This window comes from Mixophyes fleayi, chromosome 3, assembly GCF_038048845.1.
Source record: "Mixophyes fleayi isolate aMixFle1 chromosome 3, aMixFle1.hap1, whole genome shotgun sequence".
In the NCBI taxonomy this organism is placed as follows: domain Eukaryota; kingdom Metazoa; phylum Chordata; class Amphibia; order Anura; family Limnodynastidae; genus Mixophyes; species Mixophyes fleayi.
In genome coordinates this window covers 86470661-86482879 of record NC_134404.1, presented here as the reverse complement: position 1 = coordinate 86482879, position 12219 = coordinate 86470661, and the positions used below count along the sequence as shown (strand labels likewise).

Genomic DNA, 12219 nt, shown 5'->3' with positions numbered 1-12219 from the left:
AACTTTGTAATATTGCAGTACCACTGGACTTATACTGCAAAATCAGTGAACTTTGTAATATAGCAGTACCACTAGACTTATACTGCTGAGTCAGTGAACTTTGTAATATAGCAGTACCAATGGACTTATACTGCAGGATTGTTTTGAGATATTTTTTTTTTATTATTATTATTTTTTTTTAGAATTACTTTTTTTGTAATTTTTTTTATAACTATTTTTGAAATTTTTTATAATTTGGGAATAATGGGGAAATAACAATGCCCTTAGAAGGACAGAGCACAGGACACAGCACCACTGGACTGAACAGGACACAGCACAGGACCCAGCAGCACCACTGAACTCAGAAGGACAGAGCACAGGACACAGCACCACTGGACTGAACAGGACACAGCACAGGACCCAGCAGCACCACTGAACTCAGAAGGACAGAGCACAGGACACAGCACCACTGGACTGAGCAGAACACAGAGCAGAGCACAGAACTGAACAGCACGAGATATAGCAGGACAGAGGACCACCTAACACACCCTCCCTCTACCCTGATCAATGCCCGAGTGAAGATGGCGGCGACTAGCGGGGAATTTATAGGATCCGAGTATCGCGAGATCCGACAGCGGGATTATGACTCAGAGCCTCGCTTTCAGTTTTGCAATTGGCGGGAATAACCGGATCTGTCTTGGATCCGGCTCGGATCCGCAATGTTTGGGTGGGCTCGGATTTCAGAAATCCGAGTGCGCTCATCTCTAATAGAAATACTCACATGATTGCTGTGCCGGCGTCCCTCTTCCCCTCTCTGTTTGCAATGAATGTCAGGTGTGACGTCATCACGTCACGCTCGACATCCAGTGAAGAGCCGCGCATAGAAGAAGACAGAAGACAGAGAGAAGAAAAGAAAATAAAGATGAAAGAAAGCAGTACAGAGTTAAGTGAAAGAGGAGAAACGCAGAGAGGCACAGGGGGTTAAACAAAGGAAGGAGAAATGCAGAGAGGCACAGGGGGTTAAACAAAGGAAGGAGAAATGCAGAGAGGCACAGGGGGTTAAACAAAGGAAGGATAAATGCAGAGAGGCACAGGGGGTTAAACAAAGGAAGGAGAAACACAGAGAGGCACAGGGGGTTAAGCAAAGGAAGGAGAAACGCAGAGAGGCACAGGGGGTTAAACAAAGGAAAGAGAAACGCAGAGAGGCACAGGGGGTTAAACAAAGGTAGGAGAAATGCAGAGGTGCACAGGGGGTTAAAGAAAGGAGGGACAAAAGCAGCATGGTACAGGGGGTTAAAGAAAGGAAGAAGAAATGCAGAGAGGCACAGAGGGATAAAGAAAAGAGGGACAAAATCAGAATGGCACAGGGGGATAAAGAAAAGAGGGACAAAAGCAGCATGGCACAGGGGATTAAAGAAAGGAGGGACAAAAGCAGCATGGCACAAGGGGATAAAGAAAAGAGGGACAAAGGCAGCAGGGCACAGGGGGATAAAGAAAGGAGGGACAAAAGCAGCATGGCACAGAGGGTTAAAGAAAGGAAGAAGAAATGCAGAGAGGCACAGGGGGATAAAGAAAAGAGGGAGAAAAGCAGCATGGCACAGGGGATAAAGAAAGGAGGGACAAAAGCAGCATAGCACAGGGAGTTAAAGAAAGGAGGGACAAAAACAGCCGGGCACAGGGGGTTAAAGAAAAGAGTGACAAAATCAGAATGGCACAGGGGGATAAAGAAAAGAGGGACAAAAGCAGCATGGCACAGGGGATTAAAGAAAGGAGGGACAAAAGCAGCATGGCACAAGGGGATAAAGAAAAGAGGGACAAAGGCAGCATGGCACAGGGAGATGATGAAAGGAGGGGGCAAAGACAGCATGGCACAGGGGGATGAAGAAAGGGACAAAAGCATGGAGGGCGCAGTGTGATCATAAGGGGCATAGCGTGGTGATGATAAAGGGGCACAGTAATGTGTGTGTGATGGCACGGAGCTTTTGGCAATATAGTGTGTGTGAGGCAGATGGTGGCTAATTAATGGTTGCTATTTTGTTTGCGAGGTAATGGGAATATTATTTTAATGTTGGGGCAGGAGGAAGGCCTAATTATTAATCATGGATGCTATTGATTTAACAGTGGGGCTGGCTGTAATTTTCTAAATGTAGCCATATTTTTTTCTAAATAGGTCCTCCAACATTCCAGGATCCGGACAAGCCGAAAATAAAGTAACCAGCAGCCACATGTGGTAAACGTGAGAAGAACAGGTAGGACAGAGCAGCATAGTGTGTGAAATGTTGTGATTCTAGTAGGGACAATGCCAATGTTCGGTGAGTGTTTGGTGAGCCCAGTGGGCGCAGGCCAAGACTGAACTCTTTCTGTACACACTGCATTCTTCCTATACTACACAAGGGTGCTAGATGTCCTGAAAGTCAGGAGTGCTTGGACAAATGTCACGCTCCGGTGAATTCAGGACCTAGTGATTTTGATGTGCTAGCTACGCCCCAATGGTGCATTGCCACGCCCCCAATCGCGTGACCAGACCTCTGAAAAATTTTGCGCCGCAGTTAGGCGGGCAAATTTTTATTGCTTACTCAACTATAAGGGGGGCCCCATGAATTTGTTGTACCAGGGCCCTGAATTCCTCTTGGCAGCCCTGCCTGTATCACACTGTTCCCCTGGCCCCCGTCTGGTTCATACTGTGCTTCACTCCATGTATCACACTGTGCCCCCCTTCCATGTATCACACAGTGCCACTCTCCATGTATCACACTGTACCCACCCTCCATGTATCTCACTGTGCCTCTCTTCATGTCCCTCACTGTGCCCCTCTCCATGTCCCTCACTGTGACCCCACCTCAATGTCTCTCATTGTGCCCCCCTCCATGTATCACACTTTGCCCCCCTCATTGCATCCCCCCCTAGGATTCTCATTAAGGCCCCCTCACTTACCTTGCGGTGGCAGACCAACCCTTCACCGTTCTGTAGAATTGCTTCTTTTTGATGATCAAACAGGCTATGAATACTTTCTGTCTAAGGCACACAGTGTAGTGAAACCCCATTCAGCAACAAGCAGCCTCGCAACTGGCTCCCTGTTGCTTTCCACTGACCATCAATTCCTATCATCTCGACGCCCCTGTCCGGTGGAAAAAAAATAACTTTATATATATATATAAACGTAATGCAGCCCGACGGTGCGGGGGCAGCAGTCCCAATTATCTCCATGGCCCACGGTAGTTTTGCCTCTGCCATGTACCAGTTTCTATGCTAACAGTCATATGAAAGCCACTAAACCCTAAATGTCGTATAAAAAGAACCACAGTCTACAGTAATTCAAATAATCTAAACTAATACAAGTAATACAAATACATAAAGTGTTAAACCACACTCATTTTTAAAAACATAGTTTCATTATAGTATGATTTCTAGGTTTTTGCAGTAACTTATAACTGAACTTTTAATGGAGCTTAGTAACTACCTTTAGTTTCCAGATGTCGCTAAGTATATACTGTATTACTATATTCTTTCTTGAAGAAATACTAGATAGTCAATCTAGCTTGTATGTGCAGATACCCATTTGTATTAGTCAAATCACAACACTCATCAGCACTGACGATACAATAATGAATAACCTCAATTCAAAAAAACACCTTCTGGTTATTAATATGAGAACTGTACCTGTGTAAAGAGAATCTAATTGAGCTTAATACTCTTGTACTTGAGAAAACCTTCACAAATTATCTTCCACCTTCTCTTGTAAAATTCATGATGAATCATTGCTCAGCAAATACTATGTAAAAAGTATACTACCAATGTTGATGAAACATCGATAAAGCATACATTTTACATTTTTTAAATTTGACCTGTCATAAAAATATACTACCCTTCTAAAGGCAAGCTAGACAAAAATATATGATTTACATACATTATTGAAAGATTATTTTGGATACTCTCTTTCATTGTCCCATCTGTTTTTCTATCAAACTGATTCCGACTAAGGGCTTATCTGTGTGGTGTATAAAGCCTATTAACCCTAGTATGTGTGTCCAAGTGGTAGGTAATATAGATTGCAAGCTCTACTGGTGCAGGAACCCATGTGAATGACATGAAATATTCTCTGTAAAGTGATGTGCTATATCAATAGCTGTTAATAAATAAACAATGTTTAATCATTCTCACCAGTCCCTGCCATGGTGGAGCTTTTAGTTTAAATTCCCTACCATACAGATTATTAACCTAAATCGCTAATGGTTCGCAGCACCATACAGACAGTATAAAGTAAAACAGTACATCACAAAACAGAACATTAAAATAAAGGCAAAAGCAGCACAATAGAATATAGGCAAAACAGTAAAACACGCGGCAAATGAATAGCCGAACCAGCATGAATTGAAGTGATAGGCAAGGAAAGGTCTCTTACTAGAACTAAGAAAAATGCATGAGAGGTGGCAAATCAGTATAATCTGAACCTGTTCCTAGGACTGTGGGCACTATAGGATATTCCTATTAATACAGTCAGATCCACTTTCAATGACGGTCCTATTGTCCTTACAAAAGACCATTAGAACAAGGAACTTGAGCGGATATATGATATCTTAAAGTCTTGTCCAAAAACATTGGGTTTAACATAACCTGTGTATCTTAGAATATTGTGGCTCGTATGTGCACATACAGTTGATATTTCACTTATCTTGAGTTGTAGGTGTATTAACAACCCAAACTCTTTCCATCCGGCTTGTCCACATCAGTATCGATCCATATGCAGAGAGTCCTATTACCGGGTGTGTGACATCATCTAACGCGTTTCTCCGCCCCTAGGTGGCGATTTCATCATCGGTCTGATGAAACCGCCGTCATTGAAAGTGGCTCTGACTGTATTAATAGGAATATCCTATAGACATATATTTTTACCACTGTATATGCTGGAAATTGTTCTGTACACTTTTGAAAGGAATATATCACCGCTGTGAAATATAAGGATAACCAAACACCAGGAGATCATATATTATGTAATATCAGCAGACAACTCTATCCGGATATTTTTGATTCAAATGGATATTTATTCTATTGTTCATTTATGAAATTACTGGATTACACTGATAGACTATATCGTTAACATCGGTGTTTATATGTTATTTATTAATTTTTTTTTATTATTATCTTATATTTTATATGCATTTTTTACATTTATGTCTTGTGATATTTTTAGCTATGAAATTTGTCTGACATACCAGCGCTCCTAGTACCTTTTTTCATTGGCAGTTATGTGCACGTGGAATAATAGGACAGTATCAAATGCGTCACAAATGATAAAAATGTGTTTGGTCATTACCAACATTTATACTTTGGTTACAATTGATTGAAATAATTTGTCTAAAAAAAGTGCCTGTTGCAGGCTTATGGCAGCAAGTTTTATTGTTTTTTTGTTTTTTATTGCTTCAATCCAAAATCAAGCATTTGGAAACCCCCCCTCTAGAAACCCTGTGTTTGTCCCCACCCTCACACTTACCATCTTACATTTGACATTGTAAACTGCAGAGGCAGACTCTTCTGTCTGCCTGTCTTCCTTCCTGCACGCTGTCACAATGTGCTGGTCAGGTGTGTGTCTCTGACATATGGTCAAAGTGGGAATTTAGAGGTGTCAGTATGGAAAATTTAACTTAATGGCTGGAGACCTGGAGGATACATTGGCGTTTGGTACGAACTGTTGACGTTGAAGCGGTCAACAGTCAGTCTCAGGGCCGGGCTGGGCCGAAGGCCCAAGGGGGCGCATGTTCCCTGAACGGGACAGAAGAAAAATTATTTTGGGCAGGTACAGGGACCAGCCCAAGTCTCTAGTACTTGGTGGCTGGCCCCTCCTCTGGGACCAGCCACCTTTCATATTGGCCGTGGATCCTTTTGAATTATCCCCCCTCCCTCCCCTATGTGTGGCCTATCACTGAGAGCTACGGTGTCACATGGGATAAGCACCACATGACAGGTGCCGTCCCATGTGTGAAGAACAGCAAGACAACACAGCATGCGCGGATGGAACAAGATAAGTGGGGGGTCCTTTCTAAATCAATTGTACACAACATTGACCGAACTGTAGAGTAGCATACATAAACAATGCATTAATTTCTCATTTTCATCAACAGTGTGAATTTAAATCTACCCACCCCACGGTCCAGCATTAATAATAATTATGATAGAGCAGGAAGAGAAGAACAACAATATTTATACGGCCTCTTAGAGACGACAGTGTGGTCCATAAGACACGGCCATTTCTACCACTGTATTCCCCATGATTTGACATCACAGAGCAAAAGGGGTGGGGTTGGGTTACATTAATATAATGTGTGTGGGGGGTATGTTAAAATAGTGTGTGTGTGTGTGTGTGTGTGTGTGTGTGTGTGTGTGTGTGTGTGTGTGTGTGTGTGTGTGTGTAATGGGAGGCTGGGGGTATGTAAATATAATGTTATAATGTGTGAGGGAGGGTTTTAATATAGTGTGAGAGGTATGCTGTTTAATGGTGGAGTGCAGGTGGGGGCTAATTATTTAATAGGTGCCATTTTATTTGTGGGGTTATGGTGGGGCAATTTAATTTATTGGTGGGGCAATTTAACTTAATAGTGAGGCCTATTAATTTAAGGTGAGGCGACGGGACCTTTAATTGGGGTGGTTTGGGGCTATTAATTGAATATGGTGCTGAGTTTGGGGAGGAGGGCTATTTATTAAATGTGAATATTAATTATTTAATGCCGTGGATGACTGTGGGAAATGTTAATACTTATTAAACGTAAATGCTATTAAATTTATTGCTGGGGCTATTTGGAGGGAGGAGAATAGGTTTATATATGAAATGGGAATGCTATTAATTTAATGCTTGGACTGGTTGGAGAAAAATAGCTCTATTTAATAAATGTGTTTGCAATTAATTCATTTCAGGCATGGTTGGAGGGAAATAGATCTATATTTTGCAAATGTAAATATTATTTTAATGTTGTGACTAAAGGGAGGCCTAATTATAAAACATGGATGCTACTGCTTTAACACCGAGGCTGGTTGGAGTTTTCTAAATTTTAGGAACCCATTTTTTTTGTCAAACAGGGACTCCAACATTCCAGGATCCAGACAAGCAGGAACTGAGCTAACAACTCCAGCAGCCACAGATGGTGAAAATGACAAGAACAGGTAGGGGAGAGCAGGACAATCTACCAACTGTCCCGAATCTGGTAGGGCAGAACCGAATTTGGGTGACTGTCTTGCTTAGCCAAGATCTGGTCTGGCTGAAAGGTCGATTGGGAGGTGTGTCCCGATTCACAGTATAATGCTCGTGAAGGCAGAGCTGGGCCTGGGCTTGCTGGGACCTGTAGTGTTCCAAGCCAAAATGGTGTATTTACTGTAAAATATGTTTTATTACCCCACACCCACAGCCCAGGGATGTGGGAAGAGTCCTAGTGCTTTCAGGATGGGGCTGGATACCCCTAGGGAGACGGCCCACATTTTTTGGAGGACCCTTTCTCCCTAGGAAATCCAGCACTGTGAGGACTAGCCTGGGGCTGGATGTAATTATGGCAGGAGGACCCCAAGCTGCGGGTTCCCCTGCTATAGTGCAACCAGTGCCACCCCAGCCTAGTGCTGTTTCTAGTAAAATGGATTTTACTAGAACTAGCACTAGGCTAGCAGCACTAACGTTAATCTGATTGGGGTGAGGGGAGGCACTTTTTTTTTTTAAATCCTTTGTGTGTTATCAGGTTGCGTGATTTTAGGTGTTTTGAGAGGGAGGGATAGTTGTAACATTTTTTTTTACATTGTTTTGTGGCAGCAGGTGCAGCGACTGTATAGCCGCCGGACCCAAATGCATTGTTCCTTTAATATCGGCAGTAGGATTGTCAGCATAGTCACTATCGGGAATCATACTGTTGGCATTTACTCATTAGCGGGCAACTGTAAATGTCAAAAATGTACCCTGTCGGCATTTTCATGCCAGCAGGATAAGTCGGCATTTCTTCGGTTGGGATTTCGTACCCAACCGGATGGTTTGGCAGCCGAGTGCACTCTCCTTATGCCCTGTAGTCTGCTATATGACACTTTATGTTGACCACTGATATACTGTAAATGTTCTAAATACAGGGACACTACTGAGTTGATTAGGAGCATTACAGATGAAACCACTCTTCTTGCAGTGCCAGCCATAGTCTGCAAAAAACAAAAAAATGGACCTGGGTGGCAATTGCCCTCCAGACTTGTCTCCCATGTGCGTAGACAATAGCCATTATAATCTGACCTCAGTTAATATTTGCTGTAAAAGATAATGTAACAATATGCACCTGAAAGTCACATTTTGAAATGATATAGTTATTCCCCCCTTATTCAAACCACTAAGCACTGTAGCAATTGTGATATTACTAATTGGTTACATACTAATTTAAAATCTCAACTATGTATTATCCTAAATTTTCTGGCTAGAAAAAAAACATGCATTGCCATTCAGAGTGATCTAATAACGTCCATGACCTTCAAAGTTAATGAGTCTATATTTAACAGAAGAAAAAAAAATAATTGGTGCTAAGTGATGCAAATATCAGCTAAGGTCTATATCATGTAAGAAATAACAGGAAAAAAAATCACAACACTTCAGGACAACGTGCAGCCAGTTAAACATAACATTTATTATGAATTATAAATCATATGCTTGCCTGATCAATGATAGCTATCACATTTCATGTAACTGATACGCAGAGACTCTGAGAACAGAATCTGGGCTAAACTTGGGAAGACGGTCTACATTATATTGTGTACAGAAGATGGTTCTGGATCTCTGCTTTGTTCCAATGCATTGAAACTGCAGTATTTATGTAGTCTGCATGAAACACATAGGACATAAATACAGAAAGTGATCACTGGCATCCACCTCTTTATCTATAAGTGTTAGGTTCAGGAATGTTTCCTGCATCATTTAGTTTTGTGGGAATACCTTGCTTTTTGAAAAACATGTCAATGTACAGTGGAACATGGTTACAGACAGAAGGATAGACACAAAGGAAGTGCAGAAATCTATAAGCCACAGGCAGGAATAGAAGGTAGGAAGGTAGGTACTGACAGGCAAACCAAGGAGATGAAGAATTCAGTTACAGACAAGGAAAAGGAAGAAGAGCCTAGGTTTGTATTAGGGGGTTGCCATAACTAAACATCATGGCCATGACGAAAATACTGGGTTTACATAGGGTGTGGATTGCTGTGGATTAGCTAGTAACATTCAAACTGTGGGAATATTATTGGCCAAGGCCTCATAACAGCAAGTAAAAATGGAAATCAGAGATAGCAAAGAACAAAGAACCACAGAAGCAGCCAGGAGACCACACAATAGAAGCCTGATTAATGACGTTGTGGGGCAATTTTCTTACTTCAAACTAAGGCAAAAGTTAAAACATCTGCACAATGGTCAGACCAAAAAAAAACCCTCAAGCTATAAGCCTGGGTATGCACTTCTCGCTGTAGATTGCTAAATAAGCCCCTTAGGCTGGGAACACACTACAGTGTTTTCTGCAGATTATAGGGCCAACCAGATGATAAACTACTGATCGGCCTGATATCACAGTAGTGTGTACCCTGGAACGATAAACTATTATCATACCAAAGAACATGAAATAATTGATTGAGATTTCCATACTGAACTGAAAATCTCATTCAGCAATGGTACAATGTTGTTCTAATTCTATAGTGTGTATGTACTCACGAGCAAGATCTCCACAGAGTTTACATAATCATGATCTTTTTAGCTGATGATTATGACAGATGAAGAGCATAGATCTAAGGGTAAATCTTGTAAAATGTGAATCGGTATGCTCATCTGGACTTTTTTCGTTGGTAAAATCATTGCAGATAACACACATCAGTAGAACATTTCTGTAGTGTGTACCTAACCTTAGGCTGGGTACACACTGCAGAAATTTCCAACTGATGTGTTATCTACAATGATTTTACCTACGACGGAATTTCCGACCAGTCGGTAGATTCATACACTATACACGTTTTGAACAATTTTTGCCCGACTAACCGCCTGGGCAGCGATTTTTGACAGACATAACGTTGTCTCAAAAGATTGTAATTTTGTACACACTCAAATGATATTTGGCCTCCCTGCAGCGATATGCCTAAGAAATTTAAATTAAGGGCTCAACATCAGCGGACAAAAACTCCCACAAACTCAGATTCAAGAAAAAGAAATACATCATTGCCATTCATTCTAGAATACATCTTTGTGTATAATGTACGTTCATTCGCAACTGCACATTAACGATTTATTTTAATATAATGTACATATTTGAACAACAAGCACATGACACATGATCTTTTGCTACTCACTATGGCAAGAATACAGCAAACACAGACCCGGAGGGAAAAAATTGGACCTGTTGGACCAAAGAGTGGTTCCAGAGGAGAGACTCATTTTCTATACACAGAGGTTTCACTGGCCCCAATATGTACAGTCAATTTATATACATATATGAATATTATGGCATTTTATTTTTCGAAATAGTAAATATAAGAATGATATAGCAATGTATTTTATAAACAATTAAATGTAATAATATTAAATCAAATAGATGGACACGTCATATGAGTAAATAAATGAATGATAGTTTAATGAGAATATTTATTTTTACATGTTGTATACACTTGCATATCAGATAAATGTCATATGGAGCTTGTAGAACAAGTTTAATATTGCTTCTCCCTTAAAATACATATCTGACACCACACCACATGGGAGAGGTAGTGACGACATCAGAATATGAAAGATACACGCCCAGAAAGGAGTCGCTGTTTGAGGAACTATCGGCAGTTGGTTGAGCAATTGGTCGTGATTTCATACACACTGCAGGATCGAAAGGCGGTTGGAATGAGATTTATAGTTCTGCTGAACAATCTATTTAAACAATCATCATTAGTTTGAAATGACTGTCGTTCATTGCACTAGTATATACACTAATACGATTTCGGGCCAAATGGTCGTTTATCAGGTATTTGGCTCGATAATTGGCTGAAAAACATTCAGTGTGTACTCAGCCTTGGTCTTTAGGAATTTGCTGTGCAACAGACTATTACAGCAGACTGTTATAGATCATCAATAATATTCAATTGGGCACTCTGGGGTCTATTTATCAATGACAGGCTTAACGCAGCAGTAGAACATTCTCTCTCATCAAAATTTATGAAGAAAATATTGCTGATACTCATTGATTCAAATAAATGCTTTATTTAAATACAGCCTTTATTTATATATTGCCCCATGCTTTCTCTATCCCGAGATGGTGAAAGCAATAGGGGGACAACAGTGGTACTTCCACCACCAATGTCCATGGTAAGCAGCCCAGACGAAAGCTATCACCAGCGATAACCAATGAGCGCTATCACCAGCGATAACCAGTGAGGGCTGTCACCAGCGATAACCAGTGAGGGCTGTCACCAGCGATAACCAGTGAGGGCTGTCACCAGCGATAACCAGTGAGGGCTGTCACCAGCGATAACCAGTGAGGGCTGTCACCAGCGATAACCAGTGAGGGCTGTCACCAGCGATAACCAGTGAGGGCTGTCACCAGCGATAACCAGTGAGGGCTGTCACCAGCGATAACCAGTGAGGGCTGTCACCAGTGATAACCAGTGAGGGCTGTCACCAGCGATAACCAGTGAGGGCTGTCACCAGCGATAACCAGTGAGGGCTGTCACCAGTGATAACCAGTGAGGGCTGTCACCAGCGATAACCAGTGAGGGCTGTCACCAGCGATAACCAGTGAGGGCTATCACCAGCGATAACCAGTGAGGGCTATCACCAGCGATAACCAGTGAGGGCTATCACCAGCGATAACCAGTGAGGGCTGTCACCAGCGATAACCAGTGAGGGCTGTCACCAGCGATAACCAGTGAGGGCTGTCACCAGCGATAACCAGTGAGGGCTGTCACCAGCGATAACCAGTGAGGGCTGTCACCAGCGATAACCAGTGAGGGCTGTCACCAGCGATAACCAGTGAGGGCTATCACCAGCGATAACCAGTGAGGGCTGTCACCAGCGATAACCAGTGAGGGCTATCACCAGCGATAACCAGTGAGGGCTGTCACCAGCGATAACCAGTGAGGGCTATCACCAGCGATAACCAGTGAGGGCTGTCACCAGCGATAACCAGTGAGGGCTATCACCAGCGATAACCAGTGAGGGCTTAAGTAAAGTAGTTTTTAAGGGAGAAAGGGCTTATCTTTGAATGATAATGATAT

The 12219-nt window shown here is 42.0% G+C and overlaps 1 protein-coding gene across 3 annotated transcripts in view; it reads right to left on the bottom strand.

The window, feature by feature from the left end:
• Positions 1 to 12219, bottom strand: part of SLC9A9 (solute carrier family 9 member A9) — a 650964-nt gene that overhangs the window by 517377 nt on the left and 121368 nt on the right. The window lies entirely within an intron of this gene.